The sequence below is a fragment of the Gossypium hirsutum genome, chromosome D06 (genome assembly GCF_007990345.1).
Source record: "Gossypium hirsutum isolate 1008001.06 chromosome D06, Gossypium_hirsutum_v2.1, whole genome shotgun sequence".
Lineage (NCBI taxonomy): Eukaryota > Viridiplantae > Streptophyta > Magnoliopsida > Malvales > Malvaceae > Gossypium > Gossypium hirsutum.
Genome location: NC_053442.1, coordinates 12,236,802 through 12,248,120, shown reverse-complemented (window position 1 = coordinate 12,248,120; position 11,319 = coordinate 12,236,802).

The window sequence follows — 11,319 nt, the reverse complement described above, 5'->3', positions numbered from 1 at the left end:
TCAAACGCTTATTTTGGTACTTTTGACAATATATATTTTGGTTAAATGGCATGTACAGGTCATTTTGGCTAATGGTAGCCTATATGTTTTGGTCATGTATTTAGCCATTTGATTTAGCTTGTTTTGGTATATTTTGTTATGTATATATGTGTAAATAGCCTTATGTTATGTGGTATATGGTTGCTATGTGAATGCCTTGTTGTGAAATGGTATTTAGGGTACCAAATGGTTGAAATTGAGATGTGGTATGCATGCTAAGTTTTAGGCACAATGTCTCAAATATATGTTTGACCATTTAGGTATATTTTGGAAGCATATTTTGGCATGTTATAAATGGTCTTTTGAATTACCTATGAGAATCATGATTGTATGTGATATTATAACATGTTATGAACTTGATATTGGTTGGTTTTGAACGTCTAATTATGCCATGGTTATATGCAAATTGTCAAGTTTAGGTTGGTACCAAGTTGGGTGAGAAATATGGCTTGGAAAATGGCCTATTTTTGTCCACACGGGAAAAAACACGGGCGTGTGTCTCAATCGTGTGTGACACTCGGCCGTGTGTCCCCTGATACTTCTATAGAAAACAAGTCAGTAGGTTCACACGGCCTAGCACACAGGCGTGTGGCTTGGCCATGTGGCACAAGTCAGTATACCCTCCAACTTTCACACGGCCTAGCACACGGTTTGACATACGGGCGTGTGAGGCCATTTCGAAGGGTACACGGCCTGGAACACGGGCGTGTGGGTTGGCCGTGTAACCTAAGTCAGTGAGTTACACAGGGTCAGACACGGCTGGGACACGACCGTGTGTCCCAATTTCGAACGCCCACACGGCCTGAGACACGGGCATGTCTCTTGGCCGTGTGAAACACACAGTCTGGCCACATGGGCGTGAGCCCCCTACACTTTGAAATATTTCAATATTTTTCTAAAAATTCCTTAAGTACTCGGTTTAGTCCCAAACCACTTTTAATGTCTTTTTAAGGCCTCGAGGGTTCGTATTAGGGACTATATGAATGAATTTGAATGGTTTTTAAATTGAATGAGAAATGAATTCGAATTATTTGATTGTTTGATCTATAAGTTCGGTAATGCTATGAAATCGTGTTCCGGCGTCGGATACAGGTTAGGGGTGCTACATTTCGTATTCACATTGTATGAGTTTTGTAACCACCCTTTGAATAGATCTATATTTATTAATATTTAATTTTTTTTATTAAGTAAATTGTAGGTGTGTTGGGATAAAATAAATTTATGTGAAATGAATGAAAGCTTTAAAGCTTGTATCAATATCACTTTCTTTAAGGTTCTATTCGCCCCCATCATGTGCAAAAGAGTTACTGGCAAATAAATCTCGAGGATACAATGAAGCCCAATGACTATCGACGTTTTGCATTGACGGTAACAATCCACTGAGTATTAAGCTAAACATAACAATAATATCAATTTCTATAAATAATTTCCGCAGTAATTCTTTATAAAGCAATCTAGGAATATAAAAAATGATGAAAGAATATAAAGAAACTTTTGATTTTTTTTCCAGTGTGTCCTGAAAATGAAATTTTACTCCTATTTATAGGAGGTCTCATGTCTCTTCATTGGGATATAATTACACAAATGGGTAGTCATATCTTTAGCCATAAACATAATTATTCAATAGATATCTACTTGAATAATTATTACCCTTTATTTTTAATTAAGTGACATAACTTTTGATAACTTATAACTTTTTATTTATAACTATTGGAATACTATATATATTTTGAAAATGTTCTAACATAAATGCCACGTTTCAACCAAATCGCTATTCAACGGAGAATTTACTAAAAGTTCATCATTTTTATAAAACAGTAGATGTTATTTTTAAAGCAAATTTGTCTTTCAATATACAAGTTTAAAAAATATTTATATATAGTGGGATTCAAACCAAAAACATTATGATTTTTAATAATTTTATTTTACTATTTTAACTAAAATAATATTTAAGTATTATATCAATTCTTTTTAAAAATTATTACATAAAATTGTAATTTACATTGTGAGTGAACTATTATCTAATCTAATTCGAAATAATCCTATATATCCAACTAAATTATGAAAATAAATCAAAAGCAAAAGAGAATAAAGATTATAAGAGCTATCAATTATCAAATTAATGCATATTAAAAATCTAAAATAAATAACAAAAAAGTATAAAAAGCTTAACATGATTTGTTATACCTTCCCCACCTTGGGACACATGGTAGCAGGTAGTTATCAGAAGTTAAACCTTTTGTCTCGATCACCCAGTCAAGCGGGAGGTAATTGCTCAATGAGACTAATTACTTATTCTTTCGATCACCTGATCTTTTTTTAAGAATGTGATCATTTTGATCACCAAAACTTACATGTATTTAACGACTTCGTACCACAACTCAAGGAGAATGACAATGCATGCCATCACGGACATTTCCCCACACATCCAATAATCACCCAACATGAAACTTTGCCTATAAATATCCTCCAAGACGATAGAGTAGGGATCTATTGTCTAAGCATACTAGTCTACACTCTATCATTCTACTTCCAACTCACACTTCCACTATTTTCATTCTCTATACTCTCTGGTTCTCTGTCCAGACAGGATGAACTAACCTCCATCAACACCTCCATTTCCTCCTTTGTTTCTCTTCCTTATTAAATTTCACACATCAACACAATTAAATTTAATTGATAACTAAAATAACACTCAAATATCAAATTTTGATTATTTCAATATAACTTAATTTCATTAATGCAACAAATAAATCTATAATTAAATATTTTTTTTTAAAATCAGAATTAAATTTCCATAGATTAATTGGATTAAAACCAAATAGCACCACCAATATTTTGGAGTGAAAGATTGAGAACCCTGATGTTTATTTATCCGGTGGGAATAAACATGGATATGAACACATCAAATATGGGCCTGACAATACCCGACAACCCTAATAGTTTTGGGCCTCATACCCGCAATAGTTTATTATTGCGGGATGGCCCATGATCTATATCACGCGTATAAATTTGGAAAAATTTGAAAGCCGGTATTAGCGAGAGAATGGAAGGCCCTGAACTCAAGAAGAGGAAAATCCCTAAGCCACCGCCTCGCCGGTAATGTTCTTTATACGCCTCTCTGCGCTCTTGGTTTTTCGTTTTTCTTTTATGTGTTTCTTTCTATTGAGAAAAATATGCTCATCTGAGTTGCTTGATGCCTGCTTTTTAGAGTGTGTTGGAAAGCATGAGCTTATTCACTGAAATTTTGTTTTTCCCTTTTGGTAAATTGTAAGTTGTCTGCTTGCAAATTCAACTTTTATTTTTAGTGAAGGATGGGATTCCATTTAGAATTCAATTTTGAGCATTTGTTTTGTACTTGGGAATTGATGCATAGGATAAGCTGATAATGGATGGAGAAATTATGTGAATTGGCAAACTAGGGTTTGGGATGAAATTGAAATATTCAAGACAATTTGTTGAGAGCGAGTATCTGCTTTGGACTGTCTCACTCCCTCATAGGAATGTCTTGTTCCTGTGTCGCAGTTCTGTTTCTTGTACTCTGAGCAGAGCCCAAATGCGTTCACGGAGTTTAAAGAGTGCCTCAGTTGGTGAGATACGATTTGCAAGCTCACGAGGGAAGTGTCGATATTGTGTAAAATATTAATTATGCATATTGTGCCCGTGGGCCAAGTGGTACCATGGATGCGAAGGTTGGTGGTTCGAATCCCTTAAGGTGCAATATGCATAATTAAAATTTTGCACCATACTGACACTTCTCCCGTGAGTTTGCACGTTGTATCTCCACTAGCCGAGGTGATCACCAAACTCTGTGAGCCCCTTTGGGCTCTTCTCCGAGTATGGGAGACAAAACCCTGACACGGAGACAATATCTTCAGTTGAGGGAGTGAGACACTCTAAAGTAGATACTTGGTCTCAACACACTTTTTTCTGTGAAAGAGTTTACAAGTACAATCACAAAAAAATACATGTCCGCATAACTATAATTATAATACAATCGGACGTAAAACCAGAATATACCTGTTTCTTACTAAATAGAAGAAAAGATTTGGTTCTTATTTCATATCCCCTGCCTCAAGTTCCAATCTCACAAGCAATGTGCCAAAGCTTCCACAAGAAAAAGAATGTTAAGCATTCAATCTAAAATATAACATTATAGGCAATCTAGGATTTAAGTAATATGGGATAAACCCACTTTAACAGGCACCCATCCATGTCATGTAGTTGGAGATGGAAGACCCTATCATATTACAAAATTGGAAGAGGTAAAAGACGAGAATAACAAGCAAGAAAAACATTACCAAACTTGTCCTTTAATATCATGTTAAGCATGTAACATAAAGCCAATTGGTAATAGGTGGAAAAGTCTAACTTGAATGTGAGATCATGGACAATCTAAAATTAAACTAATGTGGGATAACACCACTCTAACAAAGAGAACTTAAATTCTTGCCAGTTTGTTGCATCATGTTGTTTCATTCTGTTGTTAAATTGTTCATATGCCATGGCTCATGAAGAATAAACTCATGATGAGTCCTTACTTGGGATTTTATTTTATTTTTGTAGGACTGTTGCTTCACCTGCTTCAAAGACTCTCAAAGATGCAAAACCAACAAGTAGTTTGAGGGTAAAGCCTTTTCTCCTGCTTCTATTCTCATGATTTTTCATTTTTCTACCCTTTTTAAACCTTGTTTAAGTTATAATATGTCTATCCAATCAGATTCCAGGTGTACAAACAAGTGATATTAATAGTTTCAGAATCCAACAAGACAAAAATTTTGCTGTAGCACAACAAGACGGCTGCACCGGAAATTTTATGAAATTTGATTCATGGTATGGGAATTTTCTGGTACCGGTTGTTCCATCACGGGCAGAACTTAACAGATAAGTATTTCTTGTATCATATTAATTTTGATATGATTTTGTTTGCAAACAATGTGACAGTTGTTTAAGTCCTTGCTTTTGCTATATGGATCATAAGATTCTTCTCCGGCTGCTGGTTCTCATTTGTTTGACAACAAGAGATCCAATAGTACTTGTAATCGTGGTATTAGATAGGGATAGCCTAATCAACGAGTTTACCCACTTGATAACTATCTGTTTTACTCCATTTTGTTCATTTATTGTCAATTTATCACTCATACTTTTGGCTATAGAACCAATTCCAGGCCTAAATTTTATCTTAGTTTGCCTTTGTATAGGAGTAAAACCAAAACAAATAAGATGAAGCTTAGAAGATATCTGGGTTTAGCTTGCCTTGGATAGTCTTATTCATTTCACTATCAAAGTGAATAGAAAAAGAAAATGATTGCTCTTTTAAATTTGCAAGGTTACAATGTGATCCTCAAGTAGTTGAGTAACAAATTTGTCACTTTCTGAAAAATATATCCTTATTGGAACTTTCACTCAGACTTCCTGAAGATAATTAGATTATGGTAATGAGGAGTAATCAATTTATTGATTTTGAAACAAATATATTTACAATCATATCTCTAATGTATCCCTCAATGTTGCTTTTCATGTATTGTCTACGACCCTTTAATACAAGTATCAATAATGTAATTTTTTTTATTCAATTTTTCATGTACAATAAATGAGAAGGAAGGAATTGATTTTAATCTCGATAATGACCCAATTTTTCTTCTTTGTATTGAACGAGTGAGGAAGTTATAGCAGCTTGAGGACTAAATTAAAGAAACGTTTCTATTGAAAGCTTTAATAGAAGAATAAATAACATGTCAAAATTTGACAGGATGAGTAAAACAAGATTAGATCTTCTAGGTGAAAAGGAAGGGTTTGGTTTGTTAAAGACATTGTTGTAATTGGGCACTTTTGAAACAATATTAATTGATGCATATGCTAGATTTGGCACTCAAATGAATAATATTTGATAAAGTAAAATAATGGTGTAGATATATATACATGTATTCCTAATACAAGTGTAAGATATGAAAGATTCAATGTTATGTTTTTTTAAGGTAATTTATAAGAGGTATCCTAGTTTCTCCGAACCAAAGCATAAATACCAAGGGCGGGCGCCGGCCGACCACAACTCTGCAACTATGTGACATATGAGGACCAATTCTCTTATATCTTCTCATTTAATATACATTTATCTTCATATTTTTAACTTTCTCTCTCTATATGCATTTGATAGATTACTATAATCCTTTATGCCATTGAACTATTTATCTCTTCAAGATATGATGCTCAACTTTTGTGCAGGCCTATAGTTTATAGAATCTAATTCCTTTAAGGTAAGTTTGGCTAAAATTATAGATATATTTCAGTTGTTTTTTATGTGAACAAATTTGTTTCCTAATGGGGTTTAAGCTTATAAAGATCAGAATAATAACTCATCATTCAACATGACTGTTCAAACTAATGGATTGTCTCTTTTGCCCATTGAAAAGCTCCAATCAATTAGCATAAATGTAAGTCTACATAAGTTTTTAATTGATATTAATCATACCTTTTCATCCCTATCCCTTAATAAAACAAATTATTGATACATGTTCGTAACCTGTTATAATGAAGAAAATAGACTTGGTTAATGGCAGGGGAAGTTAAGTGGGGGAAAGCATTCTTCATTCCCTAATTTGGATATTATATTTGGAGGAAGGAATTTTTTTTCCTTGTCAATTTAGTTTAAAAGATAGATGTGCGTTTACAATAAACAATGAAACATAGTGCATGAGTTCAAATATCATTATTTACAATTTTTATTGGTTTTAATAAAAATAAGAAAAAGGCAAAAGCACCATTGTAATAATATAATTTTGTCAAAATTTATAAGGTTGTTTTCATAATTTCATCAACTAAGTTGGTGTCATTTGACTTGTGGCACTAGGCTAAGTTTGGGCTTTAATAATAGTAGAGATATACAATTGATAGATATAATAAAGTTTACATAAAAATGTTAAAATGTACAAAATAAATTAAAACAAAACTTTTGTTGCAATGGTAAAGTTAATGTTTTATTGTTTGAAATTTTAATATTTGTAAATTTTTTATCGATTTTATTAAAAAACAATAAAAGTATCATCGTAATAATATTACTTATTCAAAATATGTAAGGTTATTTTCATAATTTTATTAATTGAGTTGGTGTCACTTGAGTCACGACATCAAACTCTCTTGACCTTTAATAATAGTAGAGCTTCTAATGGCTTGGGTTCAAATCTTAATACTTGTATGTTTTTATTGGTTTTATTAAAATAAGAAAAAAGATAAAAATACCCTTTTAATAACATAATTTACTTAAAATGTGTAATATTATTTTCTTAATTTCATCAACTGAATTGGTGTCACTTAACTCCTAATACCAAACTCAGTCAAGGCCTTAATATTAGTAGAGATTTATTAATTAAGTTGGTGTCTCTTGACTTGTGACATCAAACTTAATCAGGGCTTTAATATTAGTAGAGATTTATTAATTGAGTTGGTCTCACTTGACTAGTGACACGAAACTCAATCAGGGCTTTAAATTAGTAGAGATTATCGATATGTATACAAAAGACGTGAGAAAAATTGTGTAAAAATATTAAAATGTATAAAATTATCAAAATAAAACTTTGGTTGAAATGGTAAAAAAAAATTTTATAAATGTTGGTAGCATGAGTTCAAATATCACCATATGTAAATTTTTTACCTGTTTTATTAAAAAGATAAATGTACCCTCATGATAATATAAATTATTTTATACATGTAATGGCATTTTTATAACACCATTAATTAAATTGATGATTGATTTGTTGGGAAAAAAATTTGGTTCGAAAACTGTTTTTTTACATAGCGAAAAGTTAAAACTCGAGTGTGGGTACAAACAAATTTGAATCAAACACAATCATAAATTATTTATTTTACTTTTAGTGGGAAAAAATCTCTCTTTAATAAAAACAAATAGAATTGTTATTCTGAAAACAAAATTTATACTTAGAAATAAATTCTCACTATTTTCGAGTAGAACAAAAATATCTCAAAGTTGTGTAAAACTTAATTGTGTATTTAGTTCTACCGGTATCATCTATTTATAGAGAGAATAAGTGAACACCTTGTTAAAGTAGTTGAAATCTATTTTATAGAAAAACTTCCTAGTTGAGCTAGGAGAGAGAGGGGCTAATCAGGTGTGCTTTCACTCATATGTAATATGACGGGGATTTGATCCTCTCTTATATTGAGTCCAATTATAAGTGCGTTTTGTACTTTTAACCCAATACTTTATAATTCAATCCAACCCAATATTTTAGGATTCAATCCAACCCAATACATATTTTTCTATTTTCCAAAATAAACATCATAAATTAATTTAAATTAATTAATTCCTCAATTAAATAATTTTTTCAACCCGAATTTGATTTTATTAAAATCATGACAACTTTACCATAAAAGAATCTATGAGAAAATATATTTAATTTTTTCTACATTCATCAAATTCATTATAACCAAACTTCAATTATTAATTAATTAAATAATAATTTGAAAAACTATAAATTATGTAACACCCCTAACTTGTCTTCGTCGCCGGATTAGAGTTACGGAGTATTATGGCACATATCAAAGCAAATAACATAATAAAACCATTTAAATATTAATTTAAATATCAATATTCAATCCACATATTAAGCATAACTTAAATACACTTACATGCCTTATATCAAACTTACGGGACCTTAAATATAATTTGAAAATAATTAGGGACTAATTTAAAACAAAACAGAAAAATATGAAAATTTTGGAAATAGGGGTCACACAGTCGTGTGATAGAGCCCAGACCATGTGGCTAAAAAATAAGGCCATGTACAATTCGAAATTTGGGTCACACGATCGTGTCGCAACCTGTGTGCCCGCCCGTGTACAAATCGAAATAAGGTCACACAGTCGTGTCTTCAGACTGTGTAACAACATGTGACCGTGTGTGATAAACTTGCATCAAAATTAAATAGCCCACATGGCCGTGTGGTGTAATCGTGTGTGGCACACAGCTGTGTGACAACCCATGTCCCAAGGCGTGTGCACCTAAAATAGCTTCCAAAACAAGGCAAACTAAACCAATTTCTTAGGTGCCAAACCAAACCAAAAACAAGCATTCATATACCTTCAAAACACATTCAAACAAGCTAAAAACATACCAAAACATACAATCTAAGTGCCTAACCAATATGCCCTCAATAACACCACATTTTATGCACAAACCAATTCACATTCAAAGCTCACAAATACATATGTTAAACACATGCTAAACTTACCAATTCATACCTTCCATTCATGTTCAATTCTACCACAACCTATCAATTCATAAGCAGCTTAACCCAAAATGACCAAATCATCTACATATAGACCTTTACAAGCCATATGCCAAAAACATATATATAAATGAGCCCAAATCAAGTTTACACAACATCATTCAAGTATAAAATGCACCACAAATATTAAATATCCAAAACATATACAAGACACCTATTACATGCCATATAACCCAATGTAATCATGTCAAAATCTATCGATAGATATCTGGATAATGTGATCTTCAGGTTGATCAGGTCGCTCAATTCCACAAAAAGTTATCTACAAAGCAACAGGAAAAATGATACGAGTAAGCTTCAATAAAGCTTAGTAAGTTCAACGATCGAAACAATCAGACTTACCTTATAAACATATCAATTATACAATAACAATTAATAAACAATAATCCTGTCAACTACAACCATTTCACAGGTGAGTCTTCATGTTTATACACATATTGTATAATCTGATCAATTAAACTAGATCATTCAATACAAATTCATTTATACATTCAGAAGATCATGTAGACATTTATAAGATTAAATAACGAATCATATAACCATTGAAAATCTGCCTGATGAACGGTATAAACGGATTCGGATATGCGGTTAACTATCCAGAACACATTAGAACGCTCAAACGAGTCAAATCAACCGAGAACACACTTGGGCACCAAGTGCCTAGCCCGTAGGCTAACATCCCTCCAAAACACACCTGGGCACCAAATGCCAAGCCCGAAGGCTTTACATCCGCCCCTAGTAACACGTCAGAATCATTATAAATATAACACGGTAGTCCGCAATAAATGTTGGACTCCGGTATATTCAGTGGACGGTAACAAGTCAGGAATCATCATCACATCATAAGTCAATCTCATATAGTGCGCAATATAACTTATTGGCATGCCAATTGTATCCTATCTTATGTTCATCCGGGCTCGATACAAGTAATTACATAATATTTTACAAATCAATTACATTTCTCACCTTGAATTAACTTTATGATTATAGCATTTTATAAATATATATGCGTGTTGGGGATCGACACAATTAAGCAACGAACAAGTAAAAAATAGCAGAATAAATTGAGAAATTGAACACACAGATTTAACGTGGAAAAATCCCTCCAAAGAGAATAAAAAACACAGGTAGAGATAATTTTACTATAATGACAAAAAAAACGAAGAGTACAAAAGATGGAGATAAAAACTAAACTCCGAAACTCGAAAATAAGAAACCCTCAAAACGTAAAAACAAAATTCTCCAAAAATGTTATGAATTCTAATATTTTAATGTGTGTATTTTCTAAGGTTTTAAAAGAGCCTATTTATAGGCTAAATTTATAGGTCAAATAATAATAGAATAATCTAGACTAATCTAAGTTCGATTGAAACAAATAAACAGAGATTAACTAGGAAATTATCTCTTAAATTTGATTGAAATATGAGGCGTACTTAAAAATACGAATATTCAACAAATCATAATCCACAAGTCAAATATAACATTACAAATTATTCTAATTTAAACCGTACGAACTTACAAGGGTTAGATTGTAGAGATAGTAAAAGTTCAAGGTCTAATCAGCAATTATTTGTAATTGCTGATTATTCAACAAATCATAATCCACGAGTCAAATATAACATTACAAATTATTCTAATTTAAACCGTACAAACTTACTAGGGTTAGATTGCATAGATAGTAAAAGTTCAAGGTCTAATCAGCAATTTTCCTTTTTCCCCGATTATCTACTTGTTCTTGATCTATAAAATAGTTTATTTCAACTTATTAGCCTCAATTTTATATAATATTCAATTTGTCGAAACTATTTTTATTTTTGGAAAAAAACAAAAATTAGTTGTCGATGAAAATTGGAAAAATTGGGAGTCGCCACCAATCTTTTATTACAGTGTGATTGGATCACTTGAAAAACGGCTTTGGTCTACGAGTTTTAGAAAAACGGATTCGGGAGTCAGTTACGTACGAGGAAGGATTAGC